General features: G+C 33.7%; 1 protein-coding gene across 3 annotated transcripts in view; it reads left to right on the top strand.

Annotated features, from left to right (window-relative positions):
• DPH6 (diphthamine biosynthesis 6) overlaps positions 1 to 25,097 on the top strand; it is a 182,795-nt gene that overhangs the window by 16,831 nt on the left and 140,867 nt on the right. The window lies entirely within an intron of this gene.

The raw sequence follows: 25,097 nt of genomic DNA on the forward strand, positions 1-25,097 counted from the left end.
AATGAAGATGAAATTAAAACGGCCATCCCTGATAAGAGGCATCGTGCTTTAAAAATGCAGTGTCCAAGCTTTGAGTATTTTTTTTTTTTTATTTTTTGTCTGCCTAGTTTAATGGGTAATCTCTACTCATCATATGAGATCTTTTCTTTTTGCCAGCATGTGTGATTTCATATACTGGAATGTTGCCATTATGGCATAATGTGCACTGGCTAATCCAGAAAGTACCTCTAATCTATTGCCTATTAACATAAAAAGGTTACAGACTTTTGAGTGGATTGGTTTCACTGTTGTTGATCGTTTGTTTCAGTAAAGCAGGTATTATTCTCCTGGAAAAAATGTATTGTTAAATTGAGCAAAATTACTTTACTTCATTCTAAATATAAGTAGAATCATGAATCAAGCTTAGTTCTTGCACTGATTGCACAATTATTGCTAATCCTACGTATTGATTTCTTTATTTGTTTCATTTTTGTTAATGAGCTACTTTCTTAATACTGACAGAAACTTGTTGATCTCTTTAAATTTTATTTTTTCCTTTTCTTTTTCTGTTTCTTTTTCTTTCTTTCTTTCTTTTATAAAATAGTGTGGGTTTTTTGCTCTCTCTCTCTTTTTTTTTTTTTTTTCCTACATTATGGCTGTACTGTTGGTTTTTTTATAGAACCTCTGTAGTGATATTAAAAATTTGATTCTTGAAGACAGGGCAGAAATTGGGTATTAGAAAAAAGTGCTATAAATTTCATTTTTAATCATTTAATGCCTACTTTGGATATGATTTAATTTTTTAAATAGAACTTCATGTCATTCTTACTGTAAAGGAAATATAGGTGACTTTTTTAAAAGTGTTTTCTGGTTGGCAGTGAGATAAGGATTTAATTTTAAACTGTGTCCTTTGAGACAGACAAGTTGTTGTCTATATGGAAAATAAAAATATTAAATTATATTTTCTTGCAATGAAACTAGCAAATTAAATTTCAACTTAATTAAAATAGCGATAAATTTAGATTGCATTATTGGAGACAATTAAGTAGAGTTTTTCTGTCTATTGAGAATGGGCATAATTTACCAAGACTGGGCAAAGAAGTGAACAAAGCAGCCACTACAAATTTTGATAGAAAATGTCCTATTTATTCTGCATACCTTTATTTTTTAAAATATAAAATTTTTAAAATAAAATTTTTAAAAATGTCAACGATAATTTTATCCCGCCTTACAATGATTACCTCCCCTCAAACTTCATTTCATCTAGTCTGATTACGTGTGAAATATTGAGTGAACAGTATGAGCTCAAGTTACCCCTTTAGTTGAACGTACTTGTTTTCAAATAATTTGTATAAGCATGATCACTAAACCATTTTTCAGAGATCCTTTCATAAAATGTGAGCTGATACAGAGTATGTAAGGCTATGACTCAATATCATCTTGATTTCAATTTTCAGTATTTCTTTGGCTCTGAAATACCAAAAGATATGGAGACTGAGTGTTGGTAGTGTTTTCTTTATAGAAAATTATAAGTATCCACAGAGGGCATCATTTTTACTGGTTAACAGTTGCCTGTGTTATAACAGTAACTTTAAGGTAAAAAAGCAAATATTGCAATCTAAATTATAACATTATGTATCATAAAAAGAAATTCTGCCTTTTCACACTGGAAACATTTATAAAAATCTTTACAAACTTGATGGACTTCTAATGGTTAATTTTGAATTGGAATTTTAAGACTTTTTTGAAGATGTTCTTTTTATGAGAGTTTTTATCTTCTATTTTTAAGACATTTTCTTTTTATGGAACTTGATCTCACAAGGGAGAATTTTTGAGTGTGTGCTATTTTCAGTGACAGAAGTTAGTGTTTAGGTTTTACCTTGTTACCTGATAGCCTGTCTGTATTTATACGATATAAAGTATAGAAAATATTCTCAGATAGAATTGTGGAGTGTCAGTAGTTAATGAGGAGTAGTGCTGTTTTTATTTTTCTTTTCCTTTTCTTGCACTGCTTACTCACTGACTTGATAAGTAGTTTGAAAGTTACCTGTAGTACTGCAAGCTGTGTTGGTTTTTTTTTTGTCATTACTTTTAGGAGATAAAACAGTGATATTATTGTACTTTGGGATGGCATAGTTGTTACAGAGTTATGTCATCAAGGTAGGTACTTTATGGTATCTGGCATGGCTTTGTCGTCTTGGGTTTCTTCAGCTTCTGTGTTCCCTGGCCAACATACCAGCACACATAAATGATTATTGTGTATAAATGCATAGTATTTTATAGAAATTGAGTTTAACCTGTATGCTTTTTTCAGAACTAGGAGCTAGATAACTATTGGTTTTTGTAATTACTTTGCTTAATTTATTAGTCTTTCATGTTCATGTAATCATCTTTCATTCTGGTAGTTTGTACTACAGAGGCAAGTAGTTATCATTTTTTTTATTTCACATGCTTTAACTTCTTCACTTTAGACATCTACTGATTCCTTTTTTTGTCTCTGTGTGTGTGCACGTGTGTATGTACATGCGTTACAGTAACCCTTTTTTGCCACCTTTTACCCACCTTTGCTACTCATTATCCTTTGGAGACCAGTTGAATGTTCTCAAGGAAAGTCTGTCAGTCATTATTTATTACCCACTTGTCACTGTGACTTATTCATTGCTTACATCACTATTCTCAAAAGTATTGCTGTACAGAAATGGTGAGCAGTGCTCTGAAGGAAAGATCAATAAATGCTTTCAAAGGAAGATTTACCCTGAGACTTGGATCTTCTTTTTAATACTAAATCTGTGCTATTAGTTGTGAGGTGGTTTTAATATTTTGACATCAAGTTCTCTGGCACTGAAAATGAGAAGTTAACTAACTTTTATGGAGTAGCGTGACTTCAGCAATTACGTTTATAAAATCTAATTTTCCAGTTTTCAGTGGCTTTTCCCGAATAGCTTGTCTTCTGAGCTGAACATAATTCCGTCCCCTATTAAAAAGTGAAAGAAAAAAAAAAAATCATTTAAATAATAAATATTTGAAAGGATTTATTTAAATTTCAGTGATGCTGTCATGTGTAACATCACTAAGAGAGGAAGAAGATAATTATTTGAAATCTTTATCAGTTAAGGAAAAAAATTCTCTCTTCTCATGCTTATTAAAATTGTTTTGAGGACTTGATGACCTATGCTGTGTGTCCAGAGCAACCAGAGTAATTTAATCTGATATACTGAATATTGACACCTTTTTGAAAGTGATTGCTTGAGAATGTCAATGTGAATATATGTTAAATTTATTGTATTATTTACAGATACTGGCAGCTGCGAATTTGAAAATGGCAAATCCGTATATAGTTCTTTTCTCTCCTTTGCATTATCTTGTTATTAAGTGAAACAGGAAAACTGGATTTTAAACAAATGATAAAGATTATATCACAAAACTAGCTAAAAGGAGAATAAACAAAAGATTGCATGGATAGCTGATACTTATTATTATTATTATTATTTTTGATTATGCAATATAAATGTTTTTAAAGTGTTTTTAAGTGAAGATAAAAAGATCTAAAACATGTGCATGTGCATACATTTGGACCAGGCGTGTGAGAGAGTTTGGAACCTACACTCTCATTTGCAGTAGAAACTTTCCCAGTGTGAAATAAGGGATTACCAAGCTTAGTTGACAATCTGCTGCTATTTTGTAGGTAGGAAACAAGTATCATGGACAAAATTTTTGTATTGATGAGGCAATCGAGGGTTTCAGTGGTAAGTTTTATTTAGTTGATTTGTTTGTTGTTTTACCTTACAGTTGCTGCTCCATCAGTTGGTAGGTATTGTTAGTGCTGTGTTATTATCAGCTGCTTCCAGTATGGTTATATTAGTATCACTCCAGTGGACTATTCAATTTCGGCATAATTATTTTGCCAAGCTGTAGGAATTTTGTCTGCCAGAGTACTCCTGAAAAACTAAAGATTTTGCCATGTTATAGTGCATTACAGAATAGAATCTACTCTTCTGTTTTGCTGCAATGCAAATGCAAAGTAATATACTTAAGTATTTTCAAATATTTTTTCATGGTCTTCTGCAATGTTGAAATATTAGTCAATACTACATAATGTATGCAACTAGAGTTGCCTACTCCATTATTTCCCTTTTCTATCACAGTATTTTGCCTACTTCAGACTTGAGCGTGAAACCAAATTTGCAAAATCATGAGGTCTTCCATGCTATTACACTGAATTGTATGCATTCATAGTTTTTATATGTTATTACTATTTGCATGGAAATAATTTTGGAAAGCACCAGACTTTCTGTATTTTGACCAAAGCAGAGTATTGTGTTTTTAAAATGAATAAATAAGTAAATATTTGAATCTATAGGAAATTCAGAACCAGGAGAATCCTTCCTGATTTCAGGCTTGTTTTCAGACAGTGCTTTGGCATGCTAGTTTGTACTGTTTAACACCTAATTCCTGGTTTCTTTCCACGACTTCTGAAATCTACCAGAATTTTTTCCTCTCCACTTAGCAACATGCAAGTATGTATTTATGATATACTAAGAGGTCAGCACAAGTACAACCTGTGTGTAAAATACTTAGATGAAGAAATGAGGAGCAAACTATCCTTTAAATGGTTTGTGCTGAAATCGTGTAAGAGACTTTTTATTTTTTAATGGAAGGAATTTTTTTCTCAAAGTTAATAATTGGGTTTAAAGTGGTTCTCTTGCTTCCTTTAGAGTGGAAGACAGTAGCATTTGCAATCTTTCAATTGAATTGTACCTACACAGGATCCATCCATGTTTAATTTTCACACCAGACAGTATTTTTGTCTTTATTGGGTAAGGGTCATCTCTTAATGCCTAGTTTCTCATTTCAGCAAAACATAGAACTGTTCTTTCTCTTTGGTCACTTGTTGATATGCTTCAGTAGGTGTGTTTGACAAGAGGTTACATTCCTGTCAGTACATGCATTTAAACTTTTACATTCATGCTATTTTATTAACTGTATCTTATTAACAACTCTTGACTGAGACCACACATGGAAGTCCTCTGGTATTTTATTGCTTCAGATGAATGTAGGTTTGCAATCCTTGACCTCTTTCTACCAAGCTTGCAATCACGGTACAACTTTATGTTAATAAAGACACTGGTTTAAGACATTAAGAACATAAAACCTTCTCCATTTAAAAACTGACATCTCCCAGTAAAACAGTAACAATTTCATTTGAAAGCCTGATATAAACATTTTGCCTCCGTTAAATGAGACAGTTATCCCTCTGATGGACTTCCTGATTTTTCTTAGCAGTGTTTTCTGGCCTCTAGCTTTTCCTGATCCTTTTTAATCCATACTTCTCACCATTTTTACTCTCTAATTCCTGTATTTCTCGCTCAGTTGTTACGTTTCCCAGCATTTAGCTTTCATGTTTGCCCCAGAAAGCTGTATGCTTTTCATATTCTCTAAAACATTGCTAATCTACCAACGTGCTTCTCATTCATGTTCATGTACCATTTCTGGCACTCCTATGGTGACTAAAGGCATCTCATCCATTGGGATGGAAAACCTTATTTTCACTGAATTGGAAAAAATAAAGTAATTTTCTTCTCAACTGCAATCAGTTACAAATTTAATTGTAAATTTTAAGGTGATATAACTCTGCCACTTTGAGAGCAACCTGAAGCTACAGCCCTGCTGGTAGTTTGAGATGTCAGAATTTCACAAGATTGAAAATAAATTTCAGATTTTTGCAAGTTGATATAATATATAAGGATTGTGCAGATTTTATCATAAAATTAAGAGTCTTTTTGCAGTTCAGGCATTTTTAAAATAAAATTTTCGTGCTGTGCTTTAGAGGAGGGTGAATTTTCTATATATTTTTTCGTCATATTGCAAAAGCTCCTCTGAAAGCTTGACTTTGCTACATATTTATGTTGCTTTTGCTTTTTCTTTACTGATCTTTTTTGTTCTTTCTACATTTCTTTAGTACTTTCCCTTCTGTTTGTTTTTTGGTTTTTTTTTTGGGGGGGAGGGGAGGAGGAGGAGGTCTCCTAAATATCCTTCTTTTCAGACTCTTTTGCAAGGCAGATCCTCAAACGTTCCTTTCTTTTTGTTATCCAAATTCTCTTGACTTTAGAGAAGTAAACTAATAATCCCTTAATGTGTGATCCTGCTGGTTTGAGGCAGTGTTGTTTGCATATATTGCTTTTTATTGGAGAATTGCCTCTTACAGCTTTGTCTGGATTTAGGGTAAGCTAGACTTGTGAATCTGTATTTTAGGACCTGATTCAAAGGTGTATTGTTTCTAATATAAGTAATATCATATTTCACTTGAGAAGCATCATGCCTTTGTAAAATGAGAAGGATGGGATAGATTTGCATAGAATACTTGTGCAGTAATAAATGATCTCCAATGTCAATTTTTAATGCAAAATCTGAATGAGGTTTGCAGGTTTTGGCCATTCATTTTTGAGGATATTCCACTCAGGGCCTTACTTGCCCTTGACTTACTGAAATACAGAATCTCCACTCTGTGGGCAAGAGATTTCCAGAAGAAAATTAGATGCTGAAAATTCCTGTGAGATGAACAAACCTCAAAAAACTGAAATTTATCTCTCTGTGTTACTAAACTTGAACAGCTCAGCCAGTCATTCTTGCGTTTAAAGTCCAGAAATACGTCTGGTTTGCAGTGCCTTGCATTTACTTTGGCATAATCTATGTGTAGGTGAGAGAATGTCTTACTTTTTATCCTGGTTCAAAAGAGCCTTCTAGGAAAAAGTAAATCAGGTCATTTTGAGTCAGTGAAAAGCTTCAGCCTTGCCTTAACGCTGGAGTGAGCCACATCTTTAATTGGTGTCTGCAGGCTGATCAGAGCATATATTATTCCAGTTGTCTAGATTGCAGAATGTCTTCTTTCTGACCTGGAATCTCTGAAAACTTCTCTAAGAAAAGCAGTAAAGAAAGTAGGTTTTGTTCAGTGATTTTGTTGAGTAAGCACATGTATAATCGCAAGAAACTTAAAAATACATTGTATATTCAGTATTGTAAAATGTATCTATTGGAAACAAAATAAGACTGAAACAAGGTATTGAAAACATAGGTCAAAGGAAGAAAGCAGGAACATGGTTGATCGACCATGGCATTGAGTACAAAGTCATCGAAGGTTTTATTATGCAATGTATCTCATTATATTGAGGGGACAAGGCAGTGGTGGTTACAGTGTTCTTCCAAACCATCATAAACTATTATGAAGCATACTATGCTTCTTTTTCTTCTGATATTGAAAATATGAAAGTTTTTGGTTAGAAGATGGTGGATAGAGTTTGCACGTTTCACTGTAGCAGCTTTCAGGTTTGGCTGAGAGAATTAATATTATTCAACATTACATTTCTAGAATTAAAGCTTCAAAATATCAAGAATTGATAATGAACTCTCCCACTGTAACTTTTAAAGGTGCAGAATCAAATTTGATTAGATGCAGTTGCAAATGAGTGTAGAAAATAAGAAAATGTAGCTGTGAATTCAAATATTATCAAAGAATAATGGTAAAATTACTAATATATTCAGATAAATTAACTACTGTGCCATTTGTAGTGTGATTTATGGTAGTGCTCTGCAGGGAAAGGAAAGAGGAGAGTGGTTGTATTGATTTTTATTCATATCTGACAACAGAAAAGATTAGGTCTAATGATGAAGTCATCTGTATTAAAACAATAAATAATTAGCATATGACTGATTTTACAAAGACTTTTCAAGTATTTACATACCACTGGTTATTACATTTGATTAGTGTTTATTGTTAATGAATGCAGCCTTCCATTAGAGAGATGAATCTTGTAGTCATTGCAATTGATGACATCATCTGAAATTTATCCCATCGTTCACATGCTGCGTGGAGTGTAGTGATTATTCTGCACTTTTGAAGAAGTATAATTTTTATTTTACAGTAATATTGTTCATTGTAAGGAATACAATTCCCAAGTAATACAAACACTATTCCTGCTGTTTTATTGTATTGTAATATAACCATAAATGCAGTGTTAAAAGCTATACCAATGGTGTCAGACTCCTTAAGGACTTGAGAAAACTGTCATAGCTTCTAAAATAACTGATAATCTTTTGTGGGTCAAAAAGAGCAACATGCTGTATTGCTTAGCTTTCTGCTTTCTTTTTCTCAAGGTTTGTCTGAAATTTAATTTTATGTGAAGTACACAAAACACTGTCAGAGGAACATTATCACTTTGTAAAAGCTGTTTAGAATATGGTCTGGCACAAAATGTGCAGAAAATTAAAAAGAATATTCCCAACTTTTTTGCATAGAACTGAGTTGTATATATTCTTTGTAATTGTGTCAAAAGAATAGTTCATGTGAATGCATCTTTATATTTGCAAAATATATCTGGAGCTACACAAGCTCATATATGTAATATAAAAATTTTTAAAGATGACAAACATATACAGAGAGAATTACATTTAAAAAAAATTATGTATGTTTTGTGTGTGCACATATGTATATATGTATATCTGTGTGCAAATGTATGCATTTCTTTGCAGTTCTGAGGGGTTTCTGTCTTATCTGTTTCACAATATTTCCTTTAAATGCATATTTTGATTTTTCTTTTGGTGACTAGGTCGAATGCTTTTCCATTACAGTACTAAAAGAATAATCCACTTTAACACAATATTTTTCCCTGAAGGGATGGTCTTTTGTAGTCACATGATACTATTTTTCTCAGAATGATATTAAAATTCATGATGTAGTGATTTTTATCTTGACTCACATGCTTTGTTCAGACTGTAAAAAAGACTAAGGAGTGTTCTTAGTATCCTGCTGCTAAAAAAAACCTCAGAAATCAAGGAGATGGGGCAACCTCCTAAGCACCACTGATCTTTTCAAGATACTGGTAAAGTTCATAGTGTAAAATTTAGAAGGGTTATAAATGCATGGCACGTTTATAGAATTTAATCAAACAAACAGTCAACAACAAAAAAACAACAACTAAGCATTCCAAGTTAAGCAAATTTGAAATCAAATAATCCTTTAAATTTGAATTTATAGGCACCCTTGTAGACAAATATATATTTCCAAATATTTTAAGATGCACTTCTTGACACATATTCACGTTTCTTGTTATGTGATTCTTTGGCATTAGAGAACAGAAATTTTTAGTATATAGTCCTCAGAAGAAGTATATACTCTATTATTACAGAATGAGCTATATTGTAATACTGCAATCATAAAAATTAGATTGTGAATTTTTGATCAGAGCTAGAGCTTTTAAACTTATTTAATTTTTCCTCCCAACAACTTTAAATCTTATGTTAAGTGTGGGCCCATTGTGCAGAGTCCAGCAGTGCTGAATATAGTGGGTCTGTAAGGAGGAATGTGGTGGGACATTGGGCAGATACATGTGCTGCCTAGTTGACCTAGCACACTAATTAGCACATTCATCCTTCATATTAAAGTTTTTACACTTGGCCTTTTCTTAGGACAGAAAATATGAGAAGATATTTTAAAACTGTTAGGAAAAAAAAAACCCTTTTCTTCTTCCTCTAAATTCAGTCTGAAAAACCTGAAGAACTTGATTGTGTATTCATTGCATATTGTGTGGATGCAAAATCCAAAATACTCTTTGAGGGGAAATAGAACTGATTTTTGTTTTGTTTGCTGGAAAAAAATAATAATACTGTTTCCGGTGGCATACCAAATTACAATGAAGTTATTAGTTTTGCCACCGGTGAGAGCGATGATAGTCTGTCATTAGTATAATAGTATAATATTTTTAATTACCTTAAGAAGATGTAAAACTGCTGCTTAGCAACTGGGGCTTGTCAGGTTGTGGAGTGTTCTTTTTGTTTTTTTTTTTTAATTCAAAACAAAAAATTAAAAAAAAACCACCACTGTGAACTACACACAGCATCTTATGCAGTTAGAAGTGTCTAGGCAATACAGAACATTGTACAGAAAACATGGCTTTCTTGTAGTGTCAAATAGCATTTTATTTTGGTGTTGGCCATAGCCTATGGTTTTTTTTAGCAAGATTTTCCAATAATGGAAAGCTAGTTTTGAACAATTGGACAGAAATAGGAGGTAATTTTTACATTAAAATTTTGTTTTAATGAATGGTTCATTTTTTTCATATATTTGAGATTTGCTGGAGATTTAGCATTTAAAGTTGTATGAAATGCATCAGTTTTACTTGACTCATAAAAGTAATAAAGATATCTTACTACATTCTGAGAATATGCTATGTGATATTTCATTGTCTCCTTTGATAGTCTTCTACGATATAGCATAGTATTTATCTTCCATGATTGAAGCTTTTTTGTTAGATTTAAGCAAAAACATGGACCTCTTTTGATACTTTAAAAATCTTCTTGTACTGAGTGAAGTCCATCAATGACAATTTTGATTCTCTTTAAAAAAGTAAAATTCAGGAAAAGGAACAGATGCTTAAGTGTAATCCGGTATAATCCTTTTTTTTTTTTTTTTTTTTCTTTTTTTTTTCCTTATTATTATTTTTTTTTGCAAATCACAACTAGCTAATAGCTAACAGACCCTTCTCAGTGTGTTGCTGCTGGTTATACACAGAACCAAGATGTGGTAGCCATCATGTTGCTGTCTGGAATCTTGCATCCAGATGCTCTTGTCCTTCTGTATGTGATCAGTGCCACAGAGACCAGGAACAAATCGCCATTTCAAGGCTCCAACATAAAAGCAGCAGGCTGACTTGAATTACTCTGTGGTACAGTCCATTTGCATTTCTTGAAAAATATGCTTCTACTTATAATAAATTGATTGCATTTTTCATTTGTCTGAGCTCTCTCTCTTGTACTCTGCTGTAAACTAGCACTTCTCTGCTATGTATATAGGATTTTTTAGACTAGTGGAATGTTGGAACAATTTGTTGCTGTAAGCAGATTGATTTGATCTAGAACATCCAAGCAGTGCTGTATTCCCAGACTACTTGTTAGTTACAGTGACACACAAGTGATTTAGAAATTAAAAGGCAATGTTCTGGAAAGGAAATGAGGATCTGTCAGTGGGAAATAGCCCTGCATCTTGTAATTAAAATGAGTGGCCGATTTTATGGATTGCATAAAGTGTATTATAGGAAGAGACGAGACATGGAGTCAGTGAATGGCTGCCCTGTTGCAGAAACATTGCCAACTGTGGAATATTAAGGATTGTAAATACCAGAAAGTAAAAAGGTAAAATTAATGCAAACTTAATTCTATTCTGTCATTTAATATTATCGTGCCAACTTAGTCAGACTCTGGGAGGCATTAACAGTTCAGGCTTTTTAGAAAAAGTTAAAAACTGTATTGAAGGTATGAACACAGACAAACCAAATAACAGTTTATTACCAGCCTTGGTTTGGATGGTTCCTAATATATGCCATCCTGGGAAAGTGATTGAAAGGGAAGCCTATCAGTTTTCAGGATTTTTGTCACTGATTTTCAAGGACATTGTGCTGAGATTAATGCAACCAGCTATGAGTAGGAACAAAGCATTCTACAAGGCCTACTCCAGAAGTAATGCCTCCTATTTTATACATTGGCCCACAGTTTCAGTAGAGGATGGTGTCGCTATGGCAGCAGAGGTAGATATTCCCACCAAATATCCTGTTATATTTTTCTGCTGTGCGACAGATGGCGGCAAAGGGGCAATCTGAGAAAATGGTGTCTGACATGGAAATGCATATAGAGCGAAGGTGAGGAGCAATGTGAGACAATGAATTGTCTCTGCTGCTGCAGATTTTATGAGTGCAGCATGCAGGCTCTTGTTCATCACTGGAAAAAATGCGCAGCAGATGGTGGCTATGTTGAAAAATAAGGCTTTGTAGCTGAGGATTTGCTCTTTCAAATAGTATTGTTGTGCTATTTGTATCTCTTGTTGTTTTCATGGAAATAAACAAAAGGCATTATTTTCTGAATCTACATACCTGTACCGTAGCTGATCAGTGTCTGCTGTATAGTGCTGTACTGAGTGCAACATTTTTGTAACGCATCTAATATGCTTTCTTTAAGGAGAAAAAATGTGTTATTTGTTGATGCTGCACTCTCTTTCCTTTCCTGTTTTAAGTGTTTATTTTTTAATTCTCTACATAAACTTTAAGTTAGCTAATGCAAATGTTTATTTATTGTAGATGTAAGAATGCTGTTATTGAGAATGTTATTGAGAATGCTCCATGTAGGTTATCATTTCTAAACAAAGGTAGGCATAGACAATTTAAAAGGGTTTGTGGCTAGGTGGCTGTATTGAACATATATATTTGGAACTGAGATTATATAGAAAAGTACTTGTTTCTCCTGTAATCAGGAAACAGGAAGAACCCTTGCTTCTTGCTGCTAGACATTCCATTGAAGAGGAAAATTTGAATCTTCATGCAAACTGTCTAAAGGCTTGTCAGAGAGTGCTTTTTAATATTGTTTTGGAATGTTTCTTTTAGGACTTTGAAGCATTGCTATCATTTTAGGCATTATTAGTCAGATAGAAGGTAGCAAGTTAAGAAAGTGATACTTCCCCTCTGCTTGGCACTTGTACCTGGACTCTTGTGCAATTTGGGTCTCTCTGGTAAAAGTAAGATAGTAGGCATATTGGAGTGAGTTCAGTGAAGGGCCATAAAAATTCATCATCAATCATCAGAGCACTGATGCTCATAGCATGCAAGAAGATAGTTCAACCTTACAAATAGAAGAATGAGGGGAGACTTCATGACTGTCTGCACATAGCTAGTGAGAGAACTTAGAGAAGACAGAGGCAGTCCTGTCTTTGGATGTGTGCTGTGAAAGAAGGGGTGGCAGGTACAAGATGGAACTTGAGAAATTCCAATTAGGTATATAGAAACAGATTTGTTAACTGGGAGCGTGGTTAAATACTGGAACATGTTAACATGAGAGGTTGTTTAACTCCACCCTTTGAAATATAAGCTAACAGCTGTTTGTCTGTATTGGCCTACAGTTTCCCATTAGAGTAATACTAAATGAGAAAAGGTAAATGTTACATTTCCAGGCACCTTTCTTCTTATCATTGGCAGGTAATTTTGTATTCCAGTAACTTATTGCTACCACTGTAATCTCCTTCAGTATAATACATGCTTTATATTAAAAATTGAGACTTTAACACTTTGCCGAGAGGTGTTACAGTTTTGAACTAATGTGCTCTGATTGTAATCAGCATCTCAGGCAAGTAGTAATGAACACTTTTGACAATGCCTGCATGACTTGTCCAAATATTGCACGGAATATTTTTTTATCTCAATCAATCCTAAATGGAAATTCACTTACTCTTATAAAATGTGTGTCTTCGTTTCAGCTGGGTCAGAGTTGATTTTTTCTTCATACTGTCTTGTATGGTGCTTTATTTTGGCTTCAGTTGTTGCTCAGCAGTGCTGTACAGAGTGAAGGAACTTTCAGTTTCTTAGCTTCTATTACTGACCTGCTAGTGAGGGGGACTAAGGAGGCAAAAGAAACTGTGAGGGGACAGAACCAGAAGAGGTGACCTGAAATGGACAAAATATTTCATACCATATGAAATCATGAGGAAAAAAAAAAGAGAAAAAAAAAGCTTGAAAAGCAGCGGGAAGTTGACCAGGGGAACAGCTACTGCTCGGAGAAAGGCTGGGCATGGGTTGGTAAGTGTTGAGCAATTGCTTTGTACATCACTTGTTTTATATATGTATAAATATATATATAAATATATATATGTGTGTGTGTGCGTGTGTCAATATTGTTGAGTTAGTGAGTTGAACCAATTATCCACTACCTGGTTGTGGGGAATAACCATACTGCATACCCCATCTAACTAGAACAAGCCGTTGAGTCTGTTTTGTAGATGCTGTACTGGATTTTTGTTTGCTCTTCATTGTGGAGAGGCAGATTGCGATTACCATCTAGAAATTGGTCCACATGGAAGTTGTGTAGTGGAATGCTAATCTGAAGAAAGGGGGGAAAGAAACTTGTGTGCATATTTAAGAACATGGTTTTTGAACATGTCATGGTTTTATGATTTTTGGTTATCAGTATTCCACATCATAACATCATGTAATGCACTGAGGGTTTTACTGTGGATGCTCAAGTTCCGGGTGCCTGTCTGGAGGAGAAGTACTACATTTCCCAGGGGACTTTGTGGTCAGTGAGGAGATGTAACTCCTGGCAAGGTCACTTGATGCTCTCTTCTTCACTTGCTCTTCTTCGCCTGCACTTCTCCATCTGCTCTTCTCCATCTGCTTTTCTTCATTGGCTGAACTGGACTGCACTTCTCACCTCAGCATTGTGGTGAGGCCTATCCACCTTTCACACACACTCTCTCATTATATTTTGCTGATACTATATTTAGTAAATTAGCTTGTTTCACCTCAGACCAATTATTTTGGGGTCCCCCATTTCCCTTTTCCAGAGGCACGGATCTGCGGATCCTTCTGTCCCGCTAGTCATGGAACTGGGCCGAACCAGCCCGTAAACCATTGACAGAATGCCTGTTTATACAGTTGCTAAAGATACTACTAAAAATATAAATGTAAGAAAGTCTGGCCTGTCTGATGTAAGAGTACGATGCAGAGGGACTGATTAGCAGTATCTAAAATGTATGTTTTTAGTCAAGAGAAGATCCAGATTTATGTTCCTTTTACCTCAGTTTAGAAAAAGGTTTGTCTTTGGCCATCCACTGATCTGGAACATAATATGTAGGCAAGTACTAGCCTTCATGAGACCAATCTTTTATTATTAGTCTTTCAGGAAGACACATGCAGTTTTAGCTCTTGTAATTTTTGAACTTAAAGTCATCAGATATTGATTCTAGTTAAATGTGTAAGAAGTGTTTAAAAAATTGTCAGCCTTTTCTGATAATAACTGTTGAGATAATTGCTTTTGATTGCAAAATAATTGCACTTATGGTCACTAATATGTTCCAGCATGGGAACAGACACACATGTATGATTACTTTAACAGTTCTGTAAATGTTCACTGACAACCTATTGTTATAATGTAATGTCTTTTATTCAATCTGGAGTTGACCATGCTAAATTTGTTTATCAAGTTAAGTAATCTGTCTTTGTTGAGGTAATGTTATAAATAAGAAAGAAAACTGAAAATAAGAAGGAAAACTGAAAGAAGTGTCTGCAAGCAAGTTTGCTCTGTAATTATTTGAACATTTAGGAGATGAAAGTCACAAAGGTGAAGCATATGTTTATGTGAAAACAAATCTCTGCACAAAATGTGGAATTTTTTTGTTTTGGTTCGCGCATGTGTGCGCAGACTGTTGTCTTCCTGAAAGAGAATTTGTAGCTTCTGTTGGTGGCATGTAGACTTCTTGTGCACTCAGTTGACTTGTTTATAGAATTGGAGTTGAAAGGGACCTTGAAAGGTCGTCTACTTCAGCTCCCCTGCAATGAACAGAGACACACAGCTATACCAGGTTGCCCAGGTCCTGATCTAACCTAGCCTTTAAAGTCTTCAGGAGCAGGTCACCCAGCACATCTCTGGACAACCTATTCCAGTGCCTCACCACCCTCACTGTAAAGGGCTTTTTCCTTATCTCTAACCTAAATCAAAAGAAAACAAAAAATTTTCAAGTTCTGTAAGAAAGCTATTAATTAAACTTTCCTTTAACAGGTAGGCCAGTTTCATGCATTGTTTTTGGCATTACATTTTAATTAGAAAAAATGAATCTAAACATTGTTCTAAATTAAATGCTTTAGGAAAAAAAAAAAAAGTGTAATATTATGATAGCTTTCCAAAAAACTCTTCATATGTGTACTTGCAATCTATGAAAATGTTTAGTATATGATATAACATTTAAAAAAAAAGTCATAAATAAATGAGTTGCAAATCCTAAGAATAGTTACTCACTTTGGATATGCAGCTAAATGAAAAACAGTATGTCAGCAAAACCTGCTGTTGTGGTGTGCTGAGTTGACTATAGTGGAAGACTGCCCTGATTTTATGTATTTACTATTCGTAACTTAATTTTAGCACTTTCAAACTGAAGTATTTCAGTAGATTTATGTTGATATTAGACTTGCAGAATGTTATTTCTGTCTCCTTATTCTGTTTCCTTTAGCATTTACAATTATGTGCATATGCTCATGTGTATACAAACATACCCCTGCGCTCACTGATTCTTTGGAGCTTCCAGGTAGCAAGAGGACCATACAGTAATTAAATGTGGTTATTAGGAGATTGCCATTAGATACTGAAAGCTGTGACTGAGAGCTGATGAATACATACTCAGTTAATAGGTTTAGTGTGTATATGCATGCAATATTTCAGTAATTGCATCTGTAAAACTCTTGAAGTTATGCCAACGGTTACGCTTAAATGTATTATTGTGTGTGTCTGTGCTCTACGTAGGGCGTTCATAAAAATGATCCTAATTAGCTTTTAAGGTGGATTAGTTACACAGTTATGCACTATTATCTCTCTGTATAGATACTATTATTCAAAATTAATTTGCTTTGTACATGAGTCAAGCTCAGCTCACTGAAGACTAACAAAGTTCTTAATGGAGGTGTTCACACAGGAATTTAATATGGATCTGCATTAAATTCATTTCCACCCCTGTTTTTGGATTACTTCTTCCTAGGGGATAAAACCATGAGATATATGTTGTGTCATGTCTCTGAACACATGATAGAAAAGTTCAAGATGACTTGTAATGATCTGTACGTTCATGAGATTTATAGCAATCTAGAGAATGTTACTATACAGTGGTTTTTCAATTTGAAGTTGAAAGGCTTTTTTTTTTTCCGCAGTAAAACAGAGTCCAGCATTTTTGCACTTGTGTTTAAGTCAAGTAGGTGGTGACATTTTTTTTTTTACAACTCTTGAGATGGTTCTGCATCTTTTAATAAGCTTTCTTAAGAAAGTAATGCAAGACGATTCTATCCCACATCTTGTAAAATTAGGATCAACCAATCAGAGAAGACATTAAACATATAACTTAAATAACTATTTACATTTCAGCTTGCTTCTGTTTGAAAATAAAAAGTTAATTTTTATAAAACCAAAAGGCTTAAAGGAGGTGACTTTTCAATCTACTGCTTCCTTATAATTTTGCAAACAAGTTTTCTTTCATCAAACAAGTGTAGGGTTTTGGTTCTTTTTCCTATGAACTATACTAGTGTACTTATGAGTAGGTATTATTTTGGATTACAGAACTGTCCATCTTCACCCTGGTTGATTACTTTGTTGGCTTCAGCAAGCAGACCTCTTAATGTTCATGAAGTCTTCTGAAGTCATGACTGAAACGTTTTGACAGGGCAGTTTCAAGAGCTGTTTTTTTTCTTTTTTCTTTTGTTAATGATATCATTATATATTGGACAAATGCAGTATGGTCAATATCCAAGACTTCACAGCGTTTTTCATACACTGAAATGGTGTCATGGTTTTGTGATTTTTGTTATCTATATTTGACATTATAACATCATGTAGAACACTGGGAGTTATGGGCTGAACCAGCTCATAAACTGATGAGAAATAGTAAAGCTGAAAGTACTATGCATGCATCTCTTTGTGAGTGCAATATGGAAAGTGTAGGGGAGAGATATGCAGTATTTTGGCTAGCAGTAAACGTAATTTTTTCATTGTGAAGTGGGACTGAAGTTTTGGCTCCGAGAGTTGATTCATTTTATGAAGGAGAAGTAATTACTTTTAAGGTCTTTGTGCTTTGAAGATACTTGTTCTATTTGTGTTTCTTTTTGTTTCTTTTGAAGATTTCCTTTTTCATTTCCTTTTGTGCTTGTCTCAAAGCTACTCCTCTCTCAGTCTCTCTTTCTGTCTTGTCCAGTCTTATGATATCTGTAGATTTGTCTCTTTTTGTGCTATTAAAATCTGTTAAAAACTTGTTCATGGAAAACACTAAGGAAGTGTCTCATCAGAATAAAGTAAGTATGATTTTTTTTTTTATTTTTCATAGAGTAGCAATTCGAAAAGCATGGAATTTTCAGAAAGGGAACACTGTTACTGTAATTCTCTAACTCCTTTTCTCATTAGTGCAGCATTGTCAACAGCACAGGAAAAGAAAAAATGAGCATTGTTTAAAAATTCAAGTGGTTGGGAACCTCAGGAGATAATCTAATCCAAACTACTGACTTGTGCTAGGTCAGGTGTGAGGTCCAACATGGCTGCTCAGGGCTTGCCATCCAAAGATTGAGACCGCACATCATCTGTGGGTTTTTAACTACTTTTTTACTACTTTTTTACTACTGCTATAATACTTTTTGCATAATATTCCATCTTAGCCTCTGGTGCCAGCTTGCACTTCTTGTCCATCATTCTCTCACTACAACATTGTGAAGAGCCTACCTCTGTTTTGGTAATACTCTCATCTCTCATCAGTTCTGCAAGGCTGCTATTAGATGCTACCTGATGCTTTTCTACTTCTAAACTGCAAACCTAATTCCCTCAGCCTCTCCACACAGAGCAAGCAGTCCAGGTCCCTCCACATTTGGGTGGCCTGCTGCTTGCCCGAGTTTGTTTCTCTCTTGTTTTGAGGGACTCAGAAAGTGAGCACAATATTCTTCCTGAACGAAGAGGATAATCACTTTCTCCTGCATCTACTACCTACCATCACATACATCTACTACCTCTGCTCCTGTTATAATATGTTGCTACTTAAATTCCGCTCAATGAAAATACTGAATTTGCTATTTCCTAAGTATGGTATCCCATTCTCCTCAAAAGTTCTGAATGCTACCATTGCAGCTTTCCACTATCTTAAGGAACTATCTTAAAAATGCTTATGAAATTTTGACCTTCAATTTTAAAAATAATTTAATTATGCAAGGGAACAGATTAATTAATAGGCTTTTAATTTATCCCCTTTGTAGATATAGAAGCCTGTTTTGAAGCTTAGGAGCCAGTAGGCTTCTCACAATCACTTCTATTTTATGATTACAGGGGTGTTTCTTTACTGTCTTTAGTAAATTGCTGCTGCCTCTGAAATACATATTAATGCTTACAAAATCGCATACTCTGAAATGTGTATAATCAGTGATCTTAGAATGCTTTACAAATTATAAGTAAAATCTTGTTTTTAAGAATTTTCTATTCAAATAATTGCAGAAGTCTAAAAGTCTTGTTGCTAATGTGTACTTATGTGTCACATACCTGCAAATATGTTGTGCTTTAATTTAAAATTTTCCAAATGACAGATAGCTGTAATCTAGACAGAAATGACCTTACGTTTTAATTTAAACACTTATAACAATTTCTGTTACTAATGCAAGCTTCAAAGAGGATATTAATTGAAAAGGCAATTTTATTTTGAGATAATCTATTGTATATCTTGGCTGTAAAATAAACTATTTCGGTGAAGGTAAGAAGCAGTTTGGTTTTTTTCTTAATTAAGTAGTTTAATCATTCTTCATATACCTACTATCTTACATAGATCTCCTTTAATTAGTAAATTTTTAGCAATATTCTCCCATTTTTATCAGTGAGAGTCTTCAAGCTTTCTTGCAATCCATGTAAACAGGCATATATATGCACAGATCTAGCACTTTCTTTCTTTCTTTGGTACTCTTTTGACTGCTGTGTGCAATGTTTTAAGATGGACATCATTAATATGGTGAAAAGTTCTATGCCATTATATGCTCAGCTGTAACCTTTACTCATAATGTGATATTGTCTGTATGTCTTATTTTGTTCAGCTTTTCCTGGCACTGATGAAGCCTAAGGCTGCTGTTTCTTTTAGTTGCTGATAATTTTTTATCTGATTAACTGACACATTTAGTTGAAATCAGACACAGCCCTTAGGCTGGGCATGGATTTAATTTAAAAAGTATCAAAGGTTTGCACTGCGTGCTGTTTAATCATCATGTTTATCAGGCAAAGAAAAATTACTGGAAGGACCATAGGGAGAGGGTTATCTTAAGGAGCAGTAACTTGGGAAATTGATAATAACTCTGAGGTAATTTACTGCTAAGTTTTACATTCATTAATATAACATTTCCCACTAATAATTACAGTGCTTGTAATGTACTAATTAAATTGAAAACATTAGCACTAATTTTCATTTTGCTGAAGTCTGAGAAGGTCAGGTAAAGACATTAAAATGTGAAATTAAAGAAAACCTCGGTATTAATACCACTGCAATGAATATTTTACTCAGTAGTGGAATACCTCTATTGATATTGTGTACTACAATGCTTATGTAGACATAGTTACTTATTACTATCACTATCCTTAATTGAATTTCAGTTACTGAAATAAGGAAAAAAAGATCAGAAATATAATCTAAGCCAGCACATTGTGATTTCCTCTTTATATTCTACATCAGCTGTGAAGTAGTTTTTCAATTTTATACGTGGATACTACGTAGCCATGTTAACAGCAGCCTAACAGTAAGCACGTCCATAGCAGCTATGCTTCGGAGCTTTCACAGAACTGTTTAATTTTTCATTCTAACTTCTAAAAAAAATGTAGGTGAAAGTATTTTATAATATGAAAAATGCAGTAATTTTGAATCATGTTATTTATAAAATCTTCAAAACTAAGAAACTTTAAATAGAAATTGTGGACTTTAATACAGTTACAGTTGCAAAGATCTATTTGTTGTTCTAACACAATTGATTTTGAAGATTATTATTCATGAATGTTATGAATAGGAATGATAATAACAATTGTTGTACTTGTAATGTAATTCCACTTATAGGTAAAGCTAGTAATCTTTTGTATATAAAAGCAAGCTATACTGCAACTAATAAAAATCTATTCTAATTTTTTAAACTTCGTTTTCATATCTGCCTTTAAAATGAGTATTGCTAGAAGTTTTGTGGGAGAAATTACAGTATTAAGTAATAGAATATAAATAGCTGTTAGCATGCATTTGTATTTCTGTTTGCATTTAGTGCCTGTCTTTATCACATTATGTAGTGATGTAATACTTTGTAACATATTGTGCTGAACATAAATGCTTTCTGTACTACTCAGAAATTCCAGAGAAGCAAAAATTTATTTTTACTTTCAACTGGTTTATTGCACTAATGAGATATTAAAATAAGTTAATATTAATTTTCATCAAACATTTTCATGTTGTCTGTAACCCTTTCTATGGCACAGGGACTAACATATTTCTTCCCCAAAGTTGCTTCCTTGGCTTTTGAGTTAAGTGCTAATCCCCGATACTCCCTACAGATTTCAAACTGCTCTGTACAAGCTGAGTTTTGTAAACATGTTTTAATGGTATCAAACATGATTAGATTACGTATTAAAAAGCGTATTAGCTGAGCTATGTCACAATTAAATCTGGAATTTATTTCTGGAGTAAATTCTATCTGTTTTCAAATTGTCCAATAACTCTTCTAATGCCAATGTCAATGGTTTACAGGCTTGTTCGGCCCGGTTCCATGACTAGCGGGGTGGAGGGATTTTGCAAAATCCGCGCCTCCGGAAAAAGGGAACAGGGGACCCCAAAATAATTAAAAGCAGTGGCAACGATCTGAGGAGAAACAAACTAATTTATTAAGTATATTATCGGAATGCAAGATAACACACCATAATGCAATATAATTAGAATTGAAGCTAATAAATCAAATATAATGAGAGAGAGAGAGTGTCCAAAAGGTGGATAGGCCTCACCATAACGCTGTGAGATGCGCAGTCTGGTTGAGCAGCAGGGTGGCAGGAGAAGAGCGGATGAAGAAGAGCGCATCAGGTGACCTTGCCAGGAGTTTTATCTCCTCTGTGTGACTGCAAAGTCCCCTGGGGAATGTAGTTCTTCTTTTCTGGGCACCCTTTTCTGGGTACCCAGAACTTGAGCATTAACAGTTAAACTCCCAGTGATGATGTTATGATGTGGAATACTGATAACCAAAAATCATAAAACCATGACAGCCACACAGTGAATCTAGTGAAGAACTAGGTTTCTTTCAGCTTGAAGTGTTGAGCTAAATACCAACTACAGTAAGGTTTTGCTGTAAACTTGGTCCAGTTGAGGAATTTATGAAGATTATTACACTTCAGCAATTTTTTCTTGAATTTGTTCTGCTCTAGTCTTGATTTGTTGAAATGTACAGAATAAGATAATTGAATTTATACCCTTTTGTGAGATATATATATTTGTACTAACTAGCTCTTCTGTTGCAAAGCACTTATTAACTACATTAAGTTTACCAATAGTAAATTGTTTCCCCTTGTGGCACTGTGCTGTCTGCATAGTGATGGAACTATGTATTTGCAGAAAAACTAAATTAAAATGATGGTGGTGAATAGCTCCCTGTTAGAAGTCCTTACACTTAGATGCTAACCAGAACTGAAATATGGCATGAAGTACTGCCTTTTCAAAAGATCATGAAAAACTTATGCATTATTAAAAGAAATAAACTAGTATAAGAACAGAATAAATAGTGTATGAATATTTAAATAAGAAATAGTATAGGTTGCAAGCAAACAGACTATGACAATATTCTGTTCATTACTAATTTCAATATGTGTTGTATACATGTATATATATGAATATATACTTTTTTGTGTATGTGTGTATACGCATTCATACACATATACCTCCACTCATTAAATTAATTGTAGCTAGGCGTAATTGTATAACTAAAGAGGTATCACTGCACTATAATAAATGTTATGGTTATAATAGTAAACATTTTGGTTTTTGGTGAGGAAAGAAAAGCATATGTATTATAAAAGCATATGGAAAATTATATATGATATATTTATTTATCATACATAGACTTGGAAGTTAATCTAGTTGAGACTACACATGCAGTGTATCTATGAGATACAAAAACATTGGTTTGTGGGATAGTTTGCCACTTGTAACTTGAGCAGTAAAAGTTGTTACTTAAATGATAAGTAGTGACTCTTTTTTTCAGAATATCTGAACTCATGGTTTCCTTGTTTGTTTGTTTTAGTGGATAAATAGATGCAAAAAAAACAAAACAAAACAAAAAAAACAACCAAACACAAAAACAGTATGATGCTATATTCAATGAGAATTTTAATAAGAACTTTCCTCAACTGTGTGGAAAATATACCCTAAAAATAGTTTCTAATTACTATTCTCCACACAGACACTATGACTGAACATTTCATTTGTGAATAATTTCTTTCTGAAAGAAACATTTAGGAAAGCCCCAAATATTTCAGCTGAACCTGTTAGCAAATCAACAACAGCAAAATAACAGTTACAATTCTATTGCCTAAAAAAATTGATGACAGTATAATATAAAAGGTTGTTGGCAAACCATTTCTATTCAAAATTACAATAAGAGTAAGAGTTCAGAGTAACTTTAAATTGTATTATGAAGTGGTTTCCTTTACAACATAATGCTATTACAGGCAACAGGTATGCATAGAAATAAAATAGGACCAATAAGCATTGGCAGCATTGTGAATCTGCTTAATTGGTCAGCTCCAAGTTCTTCTGCTTTTAAAAATTATTGCTGATGCTACTACTCAAAGCAAAACCCTTTACAAGTATGTGCATAAAACAGTTGTTTAATTTATACTTTTATTCTGAGTCCTTAAATATAAATAATTTTGAAATGTGGTCTGTTCACTTTCTGTGAGATTATAAGATCTCAGAGTTTAGTTCCATGGAAGTGACGTATCTGTTGTAGTTTCTGTGGAAATTCTTAGAAGGCATTACTTTCATGATTTAGTTAATTAATTAGAGTTAATATTGTGTATTGTGTGACCATGAAGATTTTTATTACTTGGCAAAGTTTGTTTGTAGTTTAAAGGACTCTGAAAAAGGTTGGATTACAGTCAGCTCTGTTTAGTAGAGTGCAAACTGCTGTTAATTTCATGGAAACAAACAAACAAACAAACGAAAAATAATCTAGTAATCTCAGTAAGTAGAATAAGCGAATTCTTCCCAGACTCTGCCAATGTTTGTTTACACTGAGCCCGATATGTTCTACAACAAAATAAAAATGTAGCATTTGTCAGATATGAAGAAGTAGGTTTGAAAGACATTGTGATTCCATTTTTTGAGTTTTACACTTTATTCAGAAAATATAGCTTGTGTAGTATAATAATAAGTACTTCAGACATTTTTTCATTATTCATTTAGTTCTCTAAAGAACACAAAATAGGGCTAACTATAAATTAAGTTCAAGAGCCTAGTGTTTGTATTCTAATTTTGAGGGAAAAAAAGAACAGCGAATTGAACTCTTGAAAAAGCATTTCCATGTTGAATAATTCTGAACATTAGCAGTCTTTTTCATTGCTATGGTGATTCTTCTTTCCTGTCATACAGAAAACCTACATTAGAAAAAGAGCTTTTCTCCCATAGATTATCAAACAAATTAATCCAATAATTCCAAAAGGGATTATTTAACAGCATTAAATATTCTTTTGGACACCCTTATTCAGAATGACTTTATTCACTGGCCTTAATATTTAATTGACTTAAAAGTTAACTGTGAATTTAAATTAACCTAATTAGTAATTTACATCAATTTTCCTGAGGGTGCTATTACTCAAATATGTTTGAAAAAGAAAGAAAATATCTTGATTTCTTCTTCTTTTTTTTTTTTTTTTTTTTTTGTGTGTGTGTGTGTGTGTGTGTGTGGAAGTAAACTTCATGTTGAGTATTGAGATGTTTATTTGATATATTATTTTTTTACTCTGCTTGACTCTGAAGAAAGGTTATTGGCTTTTGTGTATGTCGCCTTTATTTTAAAACAACTCCGTAGAGAATTGTAGCTGGTTAATTTGAAGGCTCTAAAGAGGCTTCATATAGGAGAAAGAGCATACATACTCCTCCATCTGAAAATTGTTTCCTAATTAAATCTGAGTGCAAAGACATCCTATATCTTTCTTTCCATGTGGAGTTGATGAGTAGTAGATCCATTGACATTTTAGGAGTGGTGCATTTTACTTTTGCTCAGTAATAGAATCAACTTATCATCACTGAATTATGGAATGGATGAGTTTGGAAGTGATCTCTGAGTAAACAGTTCCATCAAGAGCAGGTTGCCTGGGCCCGTGCCTGGGTAGCTTTTGAAGATCTCCGAAAGACTCCACAGCCTCTCTGGGCAATCTGTGCCAGTCGTCTGTCATCCATGAAGCACAGAAGTACTTCCTGATTTTCAGATGGAACCTCCTGTTTTCCAGTTTGTGCCCACTACCTCTCATTCTAGCTCTGGACACCTCTGAAAATTAATATAAAGAGTATGAAGAAG

Source organism: Phasianus colchicus, chromosome 5, assembly GCF_987193195.1.
Source record: "Phasianus colchicus chromosome 5, bPhaCol1.hap1.1, whole genome shotgun sequence".
NCBI classification, from domain to species: domain Eukaryota; kingdom Metazoa; phylum Chordata; class Aves; order Galliformes; family Phasianidae; genus Phasianus; species Phasianus colchicus.